Source organism: Peromyscus eremicus, chromosome 8a (genome assembly GCF_949786415.1).
Source record: "Peromyscus eremicus chromosome 8a, PerEre_H2_v1, whole genome shotgun sequence".
In the NCBI taxonomy this organism is placed as follows: Eukaryota; Metazoa; Chordata; class Mammalia; order Rodentia; family Cricetidae; genus Peromyscus; species Peromyscus eremicus.
The window spans coordinates 54,355,089-54,373,593 of record NC_081423.1 but is presented as its reverse complement, the minus strand read 5'-3'; the positions used below and the strand labels follow the sequence as shown (position 1 = coordinate 54,373,593).

The following is an 18,505-nucleotide window of genomic DNA, read 5'->3' as shown; positions in this document are numbered from 1 at the left end:
TCTAAACCCAAGCATGCTTGTTAAAAGAAAATGCAAAAATGTCTGTATCATGTTGAGAGAGCAAGACAAACTCCATTTTAATGAAAACTTCATTTCTAACAATACTAAGATAAAAGCTAAACCAAGTTCCAGAGACATAAATACCCAGCTAAGACTCTGGTCAACCTCCCCACCCAGGTAAGATAGGCTGTGGGCCAAGAAATAGCCTTGAAACTAAAACAAAGGCTTAATCCATTAAAGCCTCCAAAAGTTCTGGAAGAGTCTCCAATAGTTCTGGGAGAATCTCCAATAGTCCTGGGACAGTCGCCAATAGTTCTGGGAGAGTCTCCAATAGTATTGTATCCTCTGTAGTTCTGCTCTTGGCTAACTGTTCTTGTTAACTAAAGTATGACCCTGGAATGCAAAGGCTTGTACCTCCTAGCTTGTGGTTTTTCCCTTTAAAAACCCTATACTTTGAGAGCTCAGGGCCATCCTCTTTTCACTTGGATAGCCAGTGTGTTGGACACGGACCAAGCCCGGGCTTGCTTGTTTTAATAAACCCCTTTGTACTTACATCAGATATTGGCTCTGTGGTGGTCTTGCTTGGGGGTCTCGTGATACGGGCACAACATTTGGGGGCTCGTCCTGGATCCCCTGCTATCCACAGACCCCAATCCAAGGGGTTTCTAACCAGCTGGTAAGTTTCTGTGTCTCTGTCTGTTCCTATCTCTGTGCTGGTTTGTACTTTCATTTTCTGGGGTTCGCTTGGTCTGTGATGTGATCTGGTAATGGACGGTGCATGTGGCAGGCAGCCAGCAGACATGCTGGAGAGCCAGGGTCCTAGGGTCCCAGGAGACATTCCGGGCCCTAGAGATGGGAATGTGGAAACCCCCCAATGGGGATGTGGAAGCTCCTGATGTCTGTTTGATTGAGGACAGGGAGCCTCACTTCTGGACAGTTTTTGGTGTGATTGAGTCTGGAGGGTAACTCCCCCCAGAGCACATCAGGCTGTCATTGTTCTTGAAGCCATGTTGGTCATCTCGTTGGGGCAAAGTTTTTCTGTGTGCCCTTGGTCTTGAGTGTAGTGTGTTTGTTGTTCTCATTGTTGACTGTGACGGACGCTATGGGACAGTCCCGCTCTTCTCCCCTAGACTTTTGCCTAGCCCACTGGAAGGATGTACGAGACATCGCTCATAATAGAGGGGTAGAAATTCACAAAAAAAGAAAGTTTGTCACCTTTTGCAGTGCAGAATGGCCCTTCCTTAATGTTGGCTGGCCTCTGGAGCAGTGGAGGAGTTGATGTTTTGGCTACATAATGGGCACCCAAACCAGATACCTTACATTGTTACCTGGTGAGGCCTCATAGAAGACCCCCATTGTGGGTTAAAGTTTTCCTTCCCCAACAGATCAAGGTGCTGGCTACAGAAAAGAGGCACCCACCAAGTGTGGGGGGTCCCTCTGCTCTGGTTTTTCAGGGTGGAAACACTGACCCTCCCCCTCCTTACCAAACCCCAGTTCCTGGACCTGAGCCAGTGGTCCAGGAAGAGCCTCCCATGGTTCCTACAGACCCTGTCTTAGGAGGAGGACTAGCAAGGGGTACTTGGAGACAGAGAGGGGAAAATCCTGATCCAGGAGCAGTTACCCCTCCCTTGAAAGCAGCTAGTCCCCCTGATAATGATGGGAATCAGCCCTTTTATTACTGGCCCTTTGCTACCAGCAATCTGTACAACTGGAAGTCTCAGAATGCCCCTTTTTCTGAAAATCCCCAGGACCTGATTAACCTTCGTGAAAAAACTGTCTTTTTTCCCATCAGCCCACAACTAATTTGGCTCTCATAGATGCTGCATTCCCCCTAACCCATCCTGAGTGGAATTACAATACAGAACAAGGTAAGGGGAAGCTCCTAGCCTATCGCCAGGCTCTATTGGCAGGTCTCAGAGCAGCTGCACATCAGCCTGCAAATTAGAGTAAGGTCTATGATGTTAGACAGGGCCAGGATGAAGGTCCAGCTGCATTTCTGGAGCGACTGCAGAAAGCTTTCAGGAGATACACCCCATATGATCCAGAGTCACAAGAAAATGCAGCCACCTTGATTTTGGCTTTCATTAATCAGGCAGCCCCAGATATTAAAAGAAAACTAAAGAAGGTAGAGTGCTTAAAAAAATAAAAAGCATTAGAGACTTAGCTACAGTGGCTACAAAAGTGTACAATGGAAGAGAACGTGTTTAAAAAGGCCAAAAGGTAACAGAAGACCCTGGCTGGGGAGGAATCAGTGTGCTTGTTGTAGAAAGGAAGGGCATTGGGCAAGAGAATGCCCTGAGAAAGTGATTAAGGGCAATGCCAAGGCCCTTAGTAAGAGGGATGTGGACAGTGATTAGGGGAGACAGGGTTCAGTCCACTCCCCAGTGGCTGTGGCTTTATTGATCAAGGATGCAGATAAATTGACTTTGGGACAAAAACCTCACCATAACTACCCCTCATGCTTTAGAGGGAGTTCCTCATTATCAGACTCTGTTGCTCAACCCTGCCAGAATAACATTCCAGGTGCCCACCGCCCTGAACCCAGCCTCCCTGCTACCAGACCCAGACTTAGAGGCATCCCTGCATGACTTCTCTGGAATTTTAGCCCAGGTACATTGTATCCAACCTGACCTGAAAGATACTCCCCTGCCTGATTCAGAAGTCACCTGGTACACCAATGGGAGCAGTTCTGTGCAAAATGGACAAAGGTATGCAGGGGTAGCAGTCACCACCTCAGAGGAGGTAATCTGGGCTGAACCAATGCCATTGGGCACCTCTGCTCAGAAAGTAGAGCTAGTGGCTTTGACAAAGGCCCTGGAACAAGGGCGAGGGAAAGGGGTTAATATCTACACTGACAGCTGTTATGCATTTACTACCACTCATGTACACAGAGCAATATATAAAGAAAGGGGACTGTTGACTGCAGAGGGTAAGACTACCAAAAATAAGAAAGAAATCCAAGCCTTTCTCAAAGCCCTATGGAGTCCTAAGAATGTGGCCATAATACATTGCCCAGGGCACCAAAAAGAAAATGGACCAATTCCAAAGAGCAATAATTTGGCAGATCGAACCTCCTAGGAGGTGGTACTTCAGAGTGGCCCAGTTCTGGCCCCTGATTTGCCTGAAACTCCTCAATACATTGAAGAGGACCTTGGCTGGATAAAGTCCCTTCCCATGGTGCAGTGCCTAGAGGGATGGTGGCAGTCAGCAGACAACAAGGTATTTGCCTGAATACCTGGGACAAAAGATGCTCAAAAAAATTCATTGTGCCTCCCATATGGGAGCCTGGAGAATGCAGGACTTACTGAGACAGTCCAGGGTAAAAATCAAAGATGGACACCAGAAGGTCACAGACATTGTTTCCAAATGTAAAGCCTGTCAACTAACCAATGCTGTTGCAAATTCAAAGAATCCTGGAACAAGACCTCGAGGAAAGAAACCTGGAGCCTACTGGGAGGTAGACTTCACTGAAATAAAGCCTGGAAAGTATGGATATAAATATGTTAGTGTTTATAGATACTTTTTCAGAACTGGTAGAAGCGTTTCCTACTAAGCACAAGATGGTGCAAATAGTGGCCAAGAAGCTTCTAGAAGACATCCTGCCCAGGTATGATTTTCTGCCATGATGGGGTGAGACAATGGACCAGCATTTGTGTCCAAGGTGAGTCAGAGTTTAGCTACTGCCCTGGGGAGCGATTGGAAATTACATGGTTCTAACAGACCCCAGAGTTCTGGACAGGTAGAACACATGAATAGAACTTTAAAAGAGACTCCTCCCCTTTGCCTTATATAGAGTAAGAAATTCTCCCTACCAAATAGGATTAACACCCTATGAAATCATGTTTGGTACACCACCCCCTATTATTCCCAGCCTGCAGACATGACTTCTGGCAGAACTGGATGATCAGGATCTCCTTGATGCCATACAAGGAGTCCAGTGGGCACACAAACAGAGCCCTTTATGAGTCTGGTATTCCTCCTGAACCCTACAGGTTCTGACTGGGTGATTGGGTCTATGTCAATAAGCATTACCAGGAAATGCTAGAACCCAGGTGGAAGGGGCCTTTTGTCATCCTGCTCACTACACCCACAGCCATCAAAATTAACAATGTACCTACCTGGATCCACTATACCCACACCAGGCCTGCAGACCCCTTCAACACAAGCTGCAGGCAATCCACATGTGCCTTGGAACCTGACCTGGAGGATCATGAATGCTAAGACAGGAGCTATTGTCAACAGCACCTCCTGAATACCTGGTTCCCTGACCTTTATGTAGATCTTTGTGACCTAGTGGGGGAAGACTGGACAGACCAGGGAGTGTTTCCAGGGTATGGTTGCAGGACTCCCAGGGAATAGGGAAAGTCCCCAAGGGGCAACAAACCCTCTGCAACAAAACTCTTGCACTCCCAGATTCCCAAAGTTATCTGAATCCCTACAATGATACATGGTGGGCTTGTTCCTCAAGTTTAACACTCTGCATTCATACCCAGGTTCTCCATAATATGAAAGGCTTCTGTATGATGGTACAGCTGGTCCCTAGGTTAATTTACCATACAGAAGAAGAGCTACTTTATAAGCTAGAAGTTACACCCCTAAAACATATTAAGAGAAAACCAGTGACAGCTGTCACACTAAGTATTCTGCTGGGGGCCAGCTTAGCTGGTTTAGGAACTGGAACAGCATCCCTGATCGTGCAAAGTCAGCATTATTCCAGTTTGCATGATGCCATATATATAGATATAGAGATTATAAAACTCCATCTCCCATCTTCAGGACTCCCTGACATCTTTAGCAGAGGCTGTAATGCAGAACAGATGGGGGTTGGAGCTGGTCTTCCTCCAACAGGGGGGATTGTGTACAGCACTGGGTGAGGAATGTTGTTTCTATGTAGACTATTCAGGAGTAGTAAAAGATACAATGGCCAAAGTGAGAGAGGGGCTGGCAAAGCAAAAAAGAGAATGGGAAACAAACCAGGGATGGTTTGAGTCATGGTTTAACACTTCTCTCTGGCTGACTACTACTATCTCCACTTTGTTGGGTCCTATTATTATATTACTATTACTTTTGGCCCCTGCATCCTAAATAGATTAGTGCGATTTACTAGAGAGAGACAGATGATCAAATCAAGAAAGGCTAAGCTGAGACCCATGATTGGGCTCTCATAGTTACAAAGAAGAGGAGGGAATGAGAGAGTTAGACAAACTCCATTTTAAAGAAAACTTCATTTCTAACAATACTAAGATAAAAGCTGAACCAAGTTCCAGAGACATAAACACCCAGCTAAGACTCTGGTCAAGGCGACCCCCAACCCTCCCAGGGAGGGTAGGCTGCAGGCCAAGAAATAGCCTTGAAACTCAAACAGGCTTAATCCATCAAACCCTCCAGTAGTTCTGGAAGAGTCTCTGATAATTCTTGGAGAGTCTCCAATAGTATTGTATCCTCTATAGTTCTGCTCTTGGCTGTTCTTGTTCTTGTTAACTAAAGTATGACCCTGGAATGCAAAGGCTTGTACCTCCTAGCTTGTAGTTTTTCCCTTTAAAAACCCTGCACTTGGAGAGCTCAGGGCCATCCTCCTTCACCTGGCTAGCCATTGTGTTGGACATGGACCAAGCCCGGGCTTGTTTGTTTTACTAAACCCCTTTGTACTTACATCAGATATTGGCTTTGTGGTGATCTTGCTTGGGGGTCTCAAGACAGGGGCACAACAATGTCGGAAGAGCCACCTGATATTGAACAAAAGAAAAACCAAAATTAAGGGACTATTCTATTGCCACTAATCTCATAATTCTTTGGTTTTATTTTGACTCTTTAAAACTTTTCTTAAGGTATGAATTTTATATCAAAATTTATAAGATTTATATATATATACATGTATATTAAACTTTTGTCATGATGTTAATAGTCATATAGAGTACTAACTAACTATAGAAAAAAAGGCTTCATCTAGCTTCCTGTACATGATTTTGCGTTTGAGTCTCTTATCAGTTTTCTGCAATGAACCATGATCACACCTAATGGCAACTTTGAAGTCTTCAAAGAGATGATGGGACCCCACAACGATGATTCTATCAGAACAATGATAATACCACTAAGATGACAACACCACCCAAAGATCAGTTTTGGACTACTACCTGCTCAGGACAATTTAGAGATGGCTAGCTGGGATGATCCAGCCTTACAGACTACTATAGTCAGGACTTGAGACAAGCCCTGCACTTTCCTATTACAAAGAGACTGATTATGCAGAGACTGGACAACAAATGATACAACTACCTCTCCCAGGACTTGACAATCAAGCCAAAAGTTTTCTTTTCAGGATCCCCTAAAGATATCTTCACCCCCAGAAAGCAGTAAGTAATTTTAAGAACATAATGCCCACATTCCCAAGAGGTAGAGTGGGTGGTTTTTGGTCATTCAATGGGTTATTGATAATTGTCATTGTTTAGGATGGTTGGTTACAAGTTGTTAATTGTTAATAGTCAGGAAAAAAAGCTAAACAAAGGAAATTGGATTTGGGGTTCTTGTTTGAGAAAAAAAGAGGATATAGATAAAAGTTAGATTATTGAATCTACTCTGAAAAGAAAAAAGGGGGGATATAAATATGATAAGACAAAAAGGTAGATTATTGAATCTACTTTTAGAAAGCAACCACTAGTTTTAAATATTTTACATCGGATTGGATTCTGGTATATTGTAAACAAATTATGTATATTGATACAAATTTGAGATTGATTTTGTTAGAAAATACTGTACATATATTTCTAATCTTATTCAAGGTATTGTACCTATACAGTTCATTTAACAATATAATACGAATTACTAGTCCTTGAAAGTTAATATTTCCAACTAATTAGGATATAAAGAAATGAAAGTTAGTAGTTAGTCATTACAATCAAACTTGTAGTCATGTTACATATGTTTTCAAAATCAAACAGAGATATGTTTTAGATACACAGGTCATCTTCAAACACTTCAGAGATCTGCAAAATATGACATTTAAGATGTTTTAATAACATAGATTTTTTTTTCTTTTTTTGTGACAATGAGACATGTCTGCTCCAGCACCAATATACTTCAGAGGAGATGATGGGCATTGAAGAAACTCCATATGGGGTTTACTTTCTTTGTGGCAAAAGTTAGCCATTGGTCAAGAAAATGCCCTTGCCTCAACTGCTGATAGTATGCTGTCCAAAATGGACAAGCAGCACACAAAAGAAAGAACTTGCCAAGACAAGGTAGGAAGGCCCTTTAGAAAATCCTACTTTACAGATGAGTCTGTCAGATATGCTAGGCCTGTAGGCCGAAGATGGATGCCCCAATGTTGCAGAGGAACCTTGGGTGACTGTCCAGGCAGTCAGCTGTTTCTGTCATTTCTCACATTTTTGGAAGTTGCTTGTTTCCTGCTTATTCAGTTAATATTATTTCCTTCTCAGATCTCTGAGGGAATTGAAGATTAGATAGTTATAGTTTTGCTTGTTAACAAATTCAGAAAAGAAACTCACTAAGAGGTATAAAGTATAAGATTGAAAGACATCAAAAGATATTTTGGTTGATAATACAAGTTATGATAAAGTGAATTAGGTACATTTTGAACTCACCAAAATAGGATCAATAATGCAACATTTTTGGGGTTGGGGATTTAGCTCAGTGGTAGAGCACTTGCCTAGCAAGCTCAAGACCCTGGGTTCAGTCCTCAGCTCTGAAAAAAAAAATGGAACATTTTCTCTGAATTTGTCAAATGTTTATGGATTGGACATTGTTAATGTAATTCTTGACTGTATATATTATATATACTTATTGTACTTATTATATATAGTTTTTCTTGTATTAGTTATAACCTTCTTTTATTATTTTAGACAAAAAGAGGAAATGTGGTGATATATTATGTACCCCAATAAAGCTTATCTGGAGGTCAGAGGACAAAGCCAGCCACTAAATTAGACATAGAGGTCAGGCAGTGGTGACATACACCTTCTGGATCTCTGTGAGTTCAAGTCCACTTTGGGCTACATGAGAGAAACAGAACCAGGCAGTGGTGACACATGCCTTTAATCCTAGGAAGTAATGTGGCAGGACACAGAGAGGTATATAAGGCATAAAGAAACAGGAACTCTCTCTCTCTGGAGACTGAGGATTTCCAAGAAGTAAGCTAGTGGCTGGCTTGTTCTGCTTCTCTGATCTTTCAGCATACACCCCAGTATCTGGCTCTGAGGGGGTTTTTTTATTAATAAGACCTCTTAAGATTTGTGTTATGCTTACTTCCTGCTATTTTTTGTTTTTGTTTTTGTTGTTGTTGGTGGTGGTGGTGGTGGTGGTAGTGGTGGTGGTGTGTGTGTGTGTGTTTTCCTCCTTTGGGATTTACAGGTGTGAGATTATCTATTGCCTGAGTTTTTGTGGGTGTGGCTAACTTCCTTGGGTTGGAGTTTTTCTTCTAGTACTTTCTGTAGGGCTGGATTTGTTGATAGGTATTATTTAAATCTGGTTTTGTCATGGAATATCTTGTTTTCTCCATCTATGGTAACTGAAAGTTTTGATGGGTATAGTAGTCTGGGTTGGCATCTATGGTCTCTTAGTGTCTGCAAAACATCTGTCCAGGACCTTCTGGTTTTCATAGTCTCCACTGAGAAGTCAGGTATTATTCTGATAGGTCTGCCTTTATATGTTACTTGGCCTTTTTCTTTTGAAGCTCTTAACATTCTTTCTTTATTCTGTGTGTTTAGTGTTGATTATTATTTGATGAGGGGACTTTTTTTTGTTCAGACTATTGGATGTTGTGTAAGCTTCTTTGTGTGGTGATATTGTGTCCCCCAATATATTGTTCACTTTATTAAACTTATCTGGGGTCAGAGAACAGAACAGCCACTAGATAGACATAGAGGCCAGAAAATGGTGGCACACACGCCTTTAATCCCAGCATTCTGGAGGCAGAGATCCATCTGGATCTCTGTGAGTTCAAAGCCACAATGAAAACAGCCAGGAGTGGTAACACATGCCTTTAATCCCAGGAAGTGATGACAAGAAGCAGAAAGGTATATAAGGCATGAAGACCAGGAACTAGAGCTGGTTAAGCTTTTAGACTTTTGAGTAGCAGTTCAGCTGAGATCCATTTGGATGAGGACACAAAGGCTTCCAGTCTGAGGAAACAAGATCAGCTGAGGTGAGATTCATGTTACATTCTTGTACCTTTATAGGCATGTCCCTCTTTAGGTTGGCAAAGTTTTCTTCTCTGATGTTGTTGAATATTTATTCTGTGCCTTTGAGTTGAAATTCTTCTCCATCTTCTATCCCTATTATTCTTAGGTTTGGTCTTTTCATGGTGTCTCAGATTTCTAGGGTATTTTGTGTTAAGAATTTGTTGGATTTAACATTTGCTTTGACCATTGAATCTATTTCCTCTATCGTATTTTTAACACCTGAGATTATGTCTTCCATCTCTTGCATTCTGTTGGTTATGCTTACATCTGTAGTTCCTGTTTGTTTACCCAGATTTTCCATTTCTAAAATTTCCTCAGTTTGTGTTTTCTTTATTGCTTCTATTTCAATTTTCAAATCTTGAACTGTTTCCTTCACCTGTTCAATTGTTTTTACTTGGGTTTCTTTAAGGAATTTATTGATTTCTTCCAATTTTTTGTTCATCTTTTCCTCCATTTCTTTAAGGGAATTTTTCATTTCCTCTTTAAGGACCTCTGTCATCTTCATAAAGTTATTTTTAATGTTGTTTTCTTCTGCTTCTTCTGCATTGGGATGTTCAGATCTTGCTGTTGTAGGACCACTGGGTTCTGGTGGTGCCATATTGCTCTTCAGGTTGTTGAAAGTATTCTTACACTGCCATTTACTCCTCTGAGTTTGGAACAATTATAGATACAGGTGTTGATTCTTCCTCCACTCTGTGTAGGTGGTGGTGCCTATATCTCCAGGGCCCCTCTTCCTCCAATTGGTACAGGTGGAACCTGTGCCTCTAGGGGGCCTCTAATGCCACTGGGGCTGGTGGTGGTGGGGCCTAGCCACAGGAGTCTTGCCTGCTGACCAGCTGCTGGGGCTCTTCCTCCAATTGGTGCAGGTGGGGGCTGTGGCTCCAGGGCCCTCTATATGTGGTAGTTCTGCCAATTTTTAAGAAGCCTCCACAATTATTTCCACAATGGCTGCACTAGCTTGAACTCTAACATGCTAGTGTATAAGTGTTTCTCTGTCCCCACATACTCCAGCATTCATTGACATTGCAGTTGTTTGTTTGTTTGTTTGTTTGTTTGTTTGTTTGTTTTTTGGGTTGGTTGGTTGGTTTTAGTTTTTTGAGACAGGGTTTCACTATGTGTATCCCTGGCTGACCTGGAACTCTCTCTGTAGATCAGGCTGGCCTCAAACTCACAGAAATTCACCTGCCTCTGCCTCCTAAATGCTGGGATTAAAGGAATGCACTACTACCACCTGGTATTCATTAACGTTTGTGTATCTTTGATATTGAACATCTCAAGGGATGAGATGGAATCATAAGTGATTTAAACTTGCATTTACCTAATATCTAAGTGTTTGCTAGCCATGTGTGTTTCTTCCTTTGAGAATTCTGTTACTTCTATGGCCAATCTTAGAACTTGGTTATTTTCTTGATGTTTAGATATTTTAGTTTCATGGGTATTCTATTTACAAATCTTCTGTCAGATCTTAGCTGGGAAATTGTTTCTCCCACTCTTGGCTGCATCTTCACTCAATTAAGTTTCCTTTGCTACACAGAATTTTTTAGTGTCCTGAGATCCAATCTATCAACAACTGGATTTATTTCTTATGCTACTAGAGTCTTATTCACACAATCCTGACTTACGTTCCTGTGTTGAAATGGTCTCTCTACTTTTTCTTCCACCAGGTTAAGAGTATTGGGTCCAACATTGAGGTCTTTGGTCATCTGGAGTTGATTTCTGAAGGAGAGGTATAGGCCCCTGCTTTAATCTTTCCATGTGTTCCTGTGTAGGTTTTTCAGTATCATTTGTTGAACAGGCTGTCTTTTCTCCAAAGTGTATTTTGGGTGCACTACCCCAAAGGCAGGGTAGTGGTTTGGGGGATTTTTTCTAGCTCATCTATTTGATTCCATTGCACATCTTTTTGCTATGGCTGTAGTATTAGTCTGAAATAAGGTGTGATGAATTTTTCCACAATATTGTTTTTGTTCAAAATTACCTTGGATATTTTCATCTTTGTGGTTCCAAATGTATTTCAGCATTTTTTCCCACTCTATTTGTGAAAAATGTCCCTGTCATCTCGATTGAGACTGCTTTGAGTATGCAGTGTGCTTTTAATAGGATGGCTATTTTCACATATTGATTCTTCCAAACAATGACCATGGCTGGGGTGTCTTAGCATCTTCTAAGGCCTTCCTTGATTTCTTTCCTCAATGTATATCTTTAAATTTTTCTTATAGAGTGCTTTCATTTCTGTGGGTAGATTTTTCTGTCCAAAATTTTGGGTTTTATTTCATTTATTTGGCTATTGTAGACTCATCCATATTTTCAAGCTGATATGAACATGAGAAAGCCAAATAGGAAATTTCTCAAGTGAAGCAACAATATAGTCTTAGTTTAGCACCCACAATGCCAAAATCAAGCTCCCCTAACCAGTACATCTGGGGAATGCTCAGCCCTTGTCAACTGTCAAACAGAAGTGGTTCCTGCTCCTGAGCTTCTACAAATAGGCTACACATGTGGTCAAAGAATAGGATTTGCTCAACCTTGCCTTGAGTGAGTCACAGGTGGAGAACTGACCTGCCCCAGCAACAGGGCAGGGTTTGAATCTCACTCAAGCACTTACTCGGCAGGCAATCTTGGAAAATGACTCAACTCATTTGAGTCTTACTTTTCTCACCCGTGAATTGAAGATCAGAATGAGTAACTTGTAGGATGATTGGAAAGGTTTAATGCTGTTCATACACATCTCATAGTGTGATCCTTAGCTGATGGTAGCAATGTTGCTATTTTTCTTTATATTAAGCCAACCTTTTCTACATGTTGATTATTTTTGTTGGGACTCATTAAGGTCTATTCCCTTCCATGTGGGAAAGGATGCAGATAGTGGAAAATTATAAGCATGGCCCTCTTATGGTCTTAATCTCAAACTTTGGTCTTTAAATTCAAGGTCACTCAGTCATTGTCTTCATTAGATACTTCAGTTTATCTACAAGTCAGGATGAACCAAGATGGTCCAGCTATCATGGAGTGTAAGGAATACCATCCTTCATTTATACAAATAGAACCAGGGCTTCCAATTGTACAAACTAGATCCTTCAGGTGACTTTGCTAAACTGTTAGAGCAGAGGGAATTTAGAGTTTTCTCAAACCCCTTGGGGCTTACACATGAGCTGAACTTTATTAACTCCCTTCACTTGTTGGTAAAGCCAACTCACTGTTCCCATGTGCTCAGTTTTACTCCATATTGGTTTGGCCATCAAATCAAGAATACACATTTGTGGTGTGTGAGTATACAAGGTCAAACAAGGACAAGAAAGTAGCTTTCTACCCAGAATCAAATGTCAAATGAATTAAGCCAGCAAGGGACTTGGTTAATTCTCTATAAGGAATTCAGTCTAGGATAAAACCGAGGCTGTGATCATTTGGGAGAAACATCTATTGCTCATTCACATGTCTTCTCTCTTTATGATGACAGACCTGGTGCCTAGATTCCCTGTGTGAGCAAGGAAATGTTCACCTTCCAGATTGTATCAGAATTTCTGTAGTTCATTCTCAAAATCTCAAGCATGTGTGGGAGTTTCATAGAGAGCGCAGGTGTTTGGTGACAGGCATCATTACAGATGCCTCATCTCTCCTTTCTTCTAGGGGACCTCAGACCTGCACCACCCATGATTCCTGCAGCCCACAAAGGTAACTAACAACTATATGAGGCCAAAGGAGCCAATAGTATTCTGCTGGTAGATGATCTAATCCTTGAGAGAAGGCCAGTGAGAAGGAGGGAGCCTCACTTTGCAAATCTCACCAGGACAGGTAGGAGAGGTGCATGCCGAGGGCAGAGTTCCTCTCATGTCCTTTGCTGCTCTTCATGTTGACAATAACTCCACTCATCTCCAACCTGAACACCCCACCATGAACCCCTCCTCATCATCAGGTAAATGGCCTCAGGAAGGGTACAGATTTTTTTTCAAATGACCTTCCAGAGGAAGTAGGAAGCCAGGGGTACAGATGAGATGCATGAAAAGAGCCATAAGTGGGCAGCCAGTAGGAGACCTGAGGAGCCTTTCTATGCTCAGTGCCAGTCTCACCTTCACCCCTAGAATCTCCTGCCTCGCTACACTTCCTGGACCAGCATCGGGAGCAGCTGGTGGCCCGAGTGACATCAGTGGACCCTCTCTTGGACAAGCTGCATGGTGTAGCGCTGAGTGAAGAGGAATATGAGGTAGTGCGGGCTGAGGCCACCAGCCAAGACAAGATGAGGAAGCTCTTCAGCCTCAGCAGGTCCTGGACCAGGGCCTGCAAAGACCAAGTCTACAAAGCTCTGAAGAAAACACATCCTTACCTGATCATGGACCTCCTTGAGAGGTCAGGCAGGATCTCTGTGGGATCCTGACATCTTAGCGGCTGAGAGGTGAGCACTCTCCCTTGTGTCCTGGCTCTGCCTGTCCTTCCTGTGGCCATTGGTTTCTCTGTCTATAAACCAGTGACCATGTGAGCTGCCTTTTTGATGGCACTGTTTCCAGGACACCTCTTAGGGACCCAGATGTCCCCTCTTGGCCTTCCCCAGCCTGTTCATGTGGGCTGAGTGTCTGTGGAAACCTCATTGGAGCCAGCAAATCTATGCGAGCCTTGTCCAGCATGCTCTTATGGCCTGAGTGATCAGCCTCATAAGCATCTGATCCACCATGTTACAAGCAGGATTGAGTACATGGGAATGGAGACAAAGAGATGACACTTTCCCCTGAAAAGTAAATGTCTTATGAATAAGAAAGGAAGAAGGTTTCTTAAACATTTCCCATGCCTTTTTCCCAAATGATTTTTACATAACTCTTGGTATGTAGATATATAGGTATATAAATCAAACATTTTTGCTGGAAATAAATCTTAAAGAAAGTTATATTAAAACAACTACTTGTTAAAGATGACAGCAAATTTGAAAACTAATGAGATGGATTATTTGTTTATTTTTGCATAAGAAATTAATCTTTATTGAATATTTGATGCTATAAGTGTTGAGAATCTTGAGTGTTTCTCACAGTTGATAGATATTTTACATTCCTGGTACTTTACACAGGTGTGCAGTGTACATGCTAGAAGCTGGTAGAAATTCTGCCCTGACTCCAAGCCAAAATTCACTTTGCATCTCTTTATGTAACTTAAGTCAGCAACTCAAAACACAAATTTTAAAACCAAATAGTTTCACAAAATACAATGCAAAGATAAACTAACATACTTACCTGCTAAAGAACAAAATTGGAGTTGGGAGGCGGTGATAGCGCACCTTTAATCCCAGCACTCAGGAGGCAGAGCTAGGAGGATCTCTGTGAGTTTGAGGCCAGCCTCGTCTTCAGAGTGTGTTCCAGGACAGGTTCCAAAACTACACAGAGAAACCCTGTCTCAGAAAAACAAAAAGAAAAAAGAAACAAAAATGGGAATATATATAAATGTGGTGGTAAATAAAGTTGCCTGGGGTCAGAGCTATTAGAGCCATAGCAAGTGCGTGGCAGTGGTGGTGTACGCCTTTAAGGACCTGGAGGGCAGTACATACAGGCAGTGACGAGGCAGTCACATGATTGGGTTTACAACCAATCAGAAGCCAGAACAGAGAGACTATAGAGACAGACACACAGGAAGGAGGGCTCCTCTTTCAGAGAGCTCTCTTGGCTGAGGAGGATCCCTGAATCAGGAAGGGTGAGGCTCTTGGCTCTGACCTCTTGGCTTTCTTCTCTGAATCGGCTCTGTGTTTTTTGTCTGATAAAACTGTTGGCTACATCTACACTGAATTACATCTACATATAAATCTTTACATTCCATAATTAAACCATCATGTTTCTATGAGAACAGAAAATCTCATATGTATGGGGAAAATCCTGTAATCACAGCAAACAACAGCCTAGACTCTGAGCCAAGATGTTTCAGGAGCATAGTTGGAGTTGTGTGGTGTGCGGGCTCAAGCAGTGAAAAGTACTCATGCTGTGTGCTCAGAACCACAGATGTGAAGAGTCACATGACACAACATGGTACACACTGCAGAATCATCTCAGAGTTAGTGCACGTTTGAATTAATCTTGGCCATTGCATTTGCCAAAGATTTTGCAACCCCCACATTTATTTCCCATCCCATGAGGAGGTGGGATTCACAACTTAAGAAAGTGAGGTGAATTGGTAGAATGAGTGGCGAACAGAAGGCTCCGTGGTTCAGAGCCCTTCCTGCTATTGCCAAGATCAGAGCACTGCTCCCTACACGATCATCAGGCAGCTCACACCTGTGAATCCAGCCTCATGGGACCCAACAGCCAATTTTGGACTACATGAGCACCAACACACAAGTGCACATTCAAATACACACACACACACACACACACACACACACACAAATAATTTCTTATTTTTATAAAGAATTTTATAAGTGGATTCCTCTCCACTGCTCACCCACCTACCACAGTGGCACTTGAGTCTTGCAAGGCTGTATACTTGTCCAGAGGGTATCCCTGGCAGTCTCTTCCCCCAGGCCACCCGGCTTTCCCTCTGCATCAAGCTTCTGCTCACCTCCCTGCCAGGCCCATGGCCAGAACCATTAGCCTGGCTTCTCGGTGCTTCCCATCTTTTCATTCCTCTGGACTCTGCAGATGCAAAGCACAAGCAATCTGGACAGTGGCCAAGAGTTTTGTTGCTTCAGTCAGATACTGGCACATTCACAGGGAAAAGAGTTAGAGAATAAAATATCTCATATGAATTTTCCTTCCAAGAAATGTTATGATGCCTTTTGTGTTGGACGTCTCAAGACGCGATCTGTGCAGGCTGCACAGCTGTTGTCATTTTACAAACACAGTGTGGTGTCACCAAGAGACTCCTGAACCTGCAGTAAGGTCCAGATCCTTTAGTAAGTCCTAAAGGGACAATAAGTGTTAGAAATGGAGATTTTAAAGTACACTTTTATCCAACATGAGCCAGTGATTAGGGAGAGCTGTGCTTTACACAATGAAAAGGAAGTTTATTGACAAGTTTACACCCTTTGTGTTATTGATAGTTAAACACAATTGTGACAGTAAACTTCTGAAAAGTGAACTTTAAAATGATTAAGGCTTCATCATTTTTACATGTCCTATAGTCAGTTTGCCTAAGGAAAACTTATTTGACATGAGGCTGTAAAATGCCTGATAGGGAAGCAGGCTTTTTTTTTTTCTGTAAATACCCACTAGTGAAGAATGTTTTGTGTCAAGTTACCAGCTGTGGTTTTCCTGTCAATAAAATGTGTTTATCAGTGGGACCTGCAGTCGCAACAGAGAGCAGAGGGAACCTGCTTCAATTCTTGGAGTGTGGGGGAGTGAGTAGGTAGCTGCATTTTCCTGCCTGGTCCTTCCTTACATTGTAGACTTTTTTCTGCAAATGAGACATTTCTTCTTTTTAATAAGCAGATTAATTAACTTTCTGCCCCAGTCATGGCTTGGGGTATTCTAGAGTCACTAGCCAACAGGGGAATAGGTGTTGTTAATCTACCCAGGGAAAAAAATGTCTCCAAATTGCTGTCTTGATCAGTCTTGTCTCCCACCTACAAGAAATGTTTGCAGAGTCCACTCCAAACTTCCAGCAATATAGCCCAGCACACTCGCTTCACTTGCCAGGATGGGATTAGGAGAGGTATTACTCTCAGGCTGCTCAGAACATGTGTCTGGAGACCCCAAGGCAGGCCAGCATGCTGGGTTTCAAGTTTCATTACAAATTCAAAAGCTGGGCCAAATTTGCTGCAAGGTTTGTCAAAACACACAACCTCCTAAAGAAGAGATTTTAGACAAATTCGGCGTGATTTATGTTTCAGTATGGTGGCCATTGCAAAAGCCAACTGTTCCTTGTGCATAAATTGCCCCAGTAAAGACATTCCTAGAGCTCAGAGCCTGTCTGAGTTTGTGTTTGCCTCTTCATCTCTGGATTTGTATCTTCCAGGAGAAACATTACAAAATTTAAAACCAAAAGCTTTGCTTCTTAACACCTCAAGTGTTTTACAGATTTTTTGTTTTGTTTTGTTTTTTCTACCAAAAACATCTTTACTTTTTGTCTATAAAAAATCTTATTACAAAATAATCATGATTAGCATAGAAAAATGGGCATATGTCTTCAAAGCATTTCCCTTTAACAAAAATTCGTTTTGTACAATATGAACATTAAAACTTTGGGGAGGAAGAAAGCCAGACTCTAATAAAACTCAAGGAAATCCATTGTTACTTCAGGCTCTTCTCCTCCAGGAAGCTGCACTGTTACATTGTTTCCATTTAGTAAAATTTAGTGTAATTTTGTATCCTTGTGGTGATACTTCGTTTGTGACCTAACAAATAAAGCTTGACTGAAGATCAGAGTGTGGAGCTAGCCACTAGTTAGCCATAGAGGCCAGGCAGTTCTGGCCTACACCTTTAATCCCGGCACTCAGCAGGCAAAGGCAGATGGATCTCTGTGAGTTCAAGGCGACCCTGGACTACATGAAATTGATCCAGTCTAAAAGAGAAACACAGCTCACACCTTTAATCCCAGTACTGGGGAGTCACACGCCTTTAATCCCACCACTAAGAAGGTGGAGACAGGAAGGGATATGGCTGGGCAGAGAGAGAAATATAAGGTGGGAGGAGACAGGAGTTCATTGCATTCGGTCTCAGGATTCATAGAGACCAATTAGATTTCGCACTACATATCCTTCTTCTTTTGGTGTAATTTCAAACTGTAATGCCTTCCTATACCATATTGATAAAATCATCAAATCATAGAAGTATATCAATAATTTCTTTATCACTCCTTATTACAGTGTCAATTCTTAATCCTGTATTCTTGTCCATAAGGTCTAGTGGCAGAAACTGCCAGAAGTTCATGGTCTTGCTAGCTGCTGCGGCCATGCAGGAAGTATGTTTTGCTTTTAACAAGCGTGCAGTGCTTCGACATGAGGGGTCTGGGCTGTGTATCAGCTGGTGAATGAGCCTAGACCTCTGAATCCTCAACATCTCCATCTTGCAGCCAGCTTGAATGAGGCTAATCTGACTTGCCTGACTACAGTGAAACAAGGGAACCTTCCCAAGGGCAGTGTTTGTTCACCTCGGCTGCACTCACACTAGGTGGTGCTAGGAAGCAAAGTTTCATCAATTCTAAGGCAGACAGAGCCAAAGGACTTATAAATTTAGTGAGAGAGGGTGGGGCAACTTCAGGGATGGGATACAGGCAAATGTGTGGGGCCTTGCATTGCTCTATGAATATTCTCCAATAAATTCACTTCTATTCATTAAGATGAGATTAATGAGTCATTCTCTGTGCTGTTGAAATAGCAGAAGTTAGGGGCAGATGTTAATTTC

General features: G+C 42.2%; 1 pseudogene; it reads left to right on the top strand.

The window, feature by feature from the left end:
• LOC131917009 (NACHT, LRR and PYD domains-containing protein 1a-like) overlaps nt 1–14,012 on the top strand; it is a 56,459-nt pseudogene extending 42,447 nt beyond the window's left edge.
• The last annotated feature ends 4,493 nt before the right edge of the window (nt 14,013–18,505 follow it).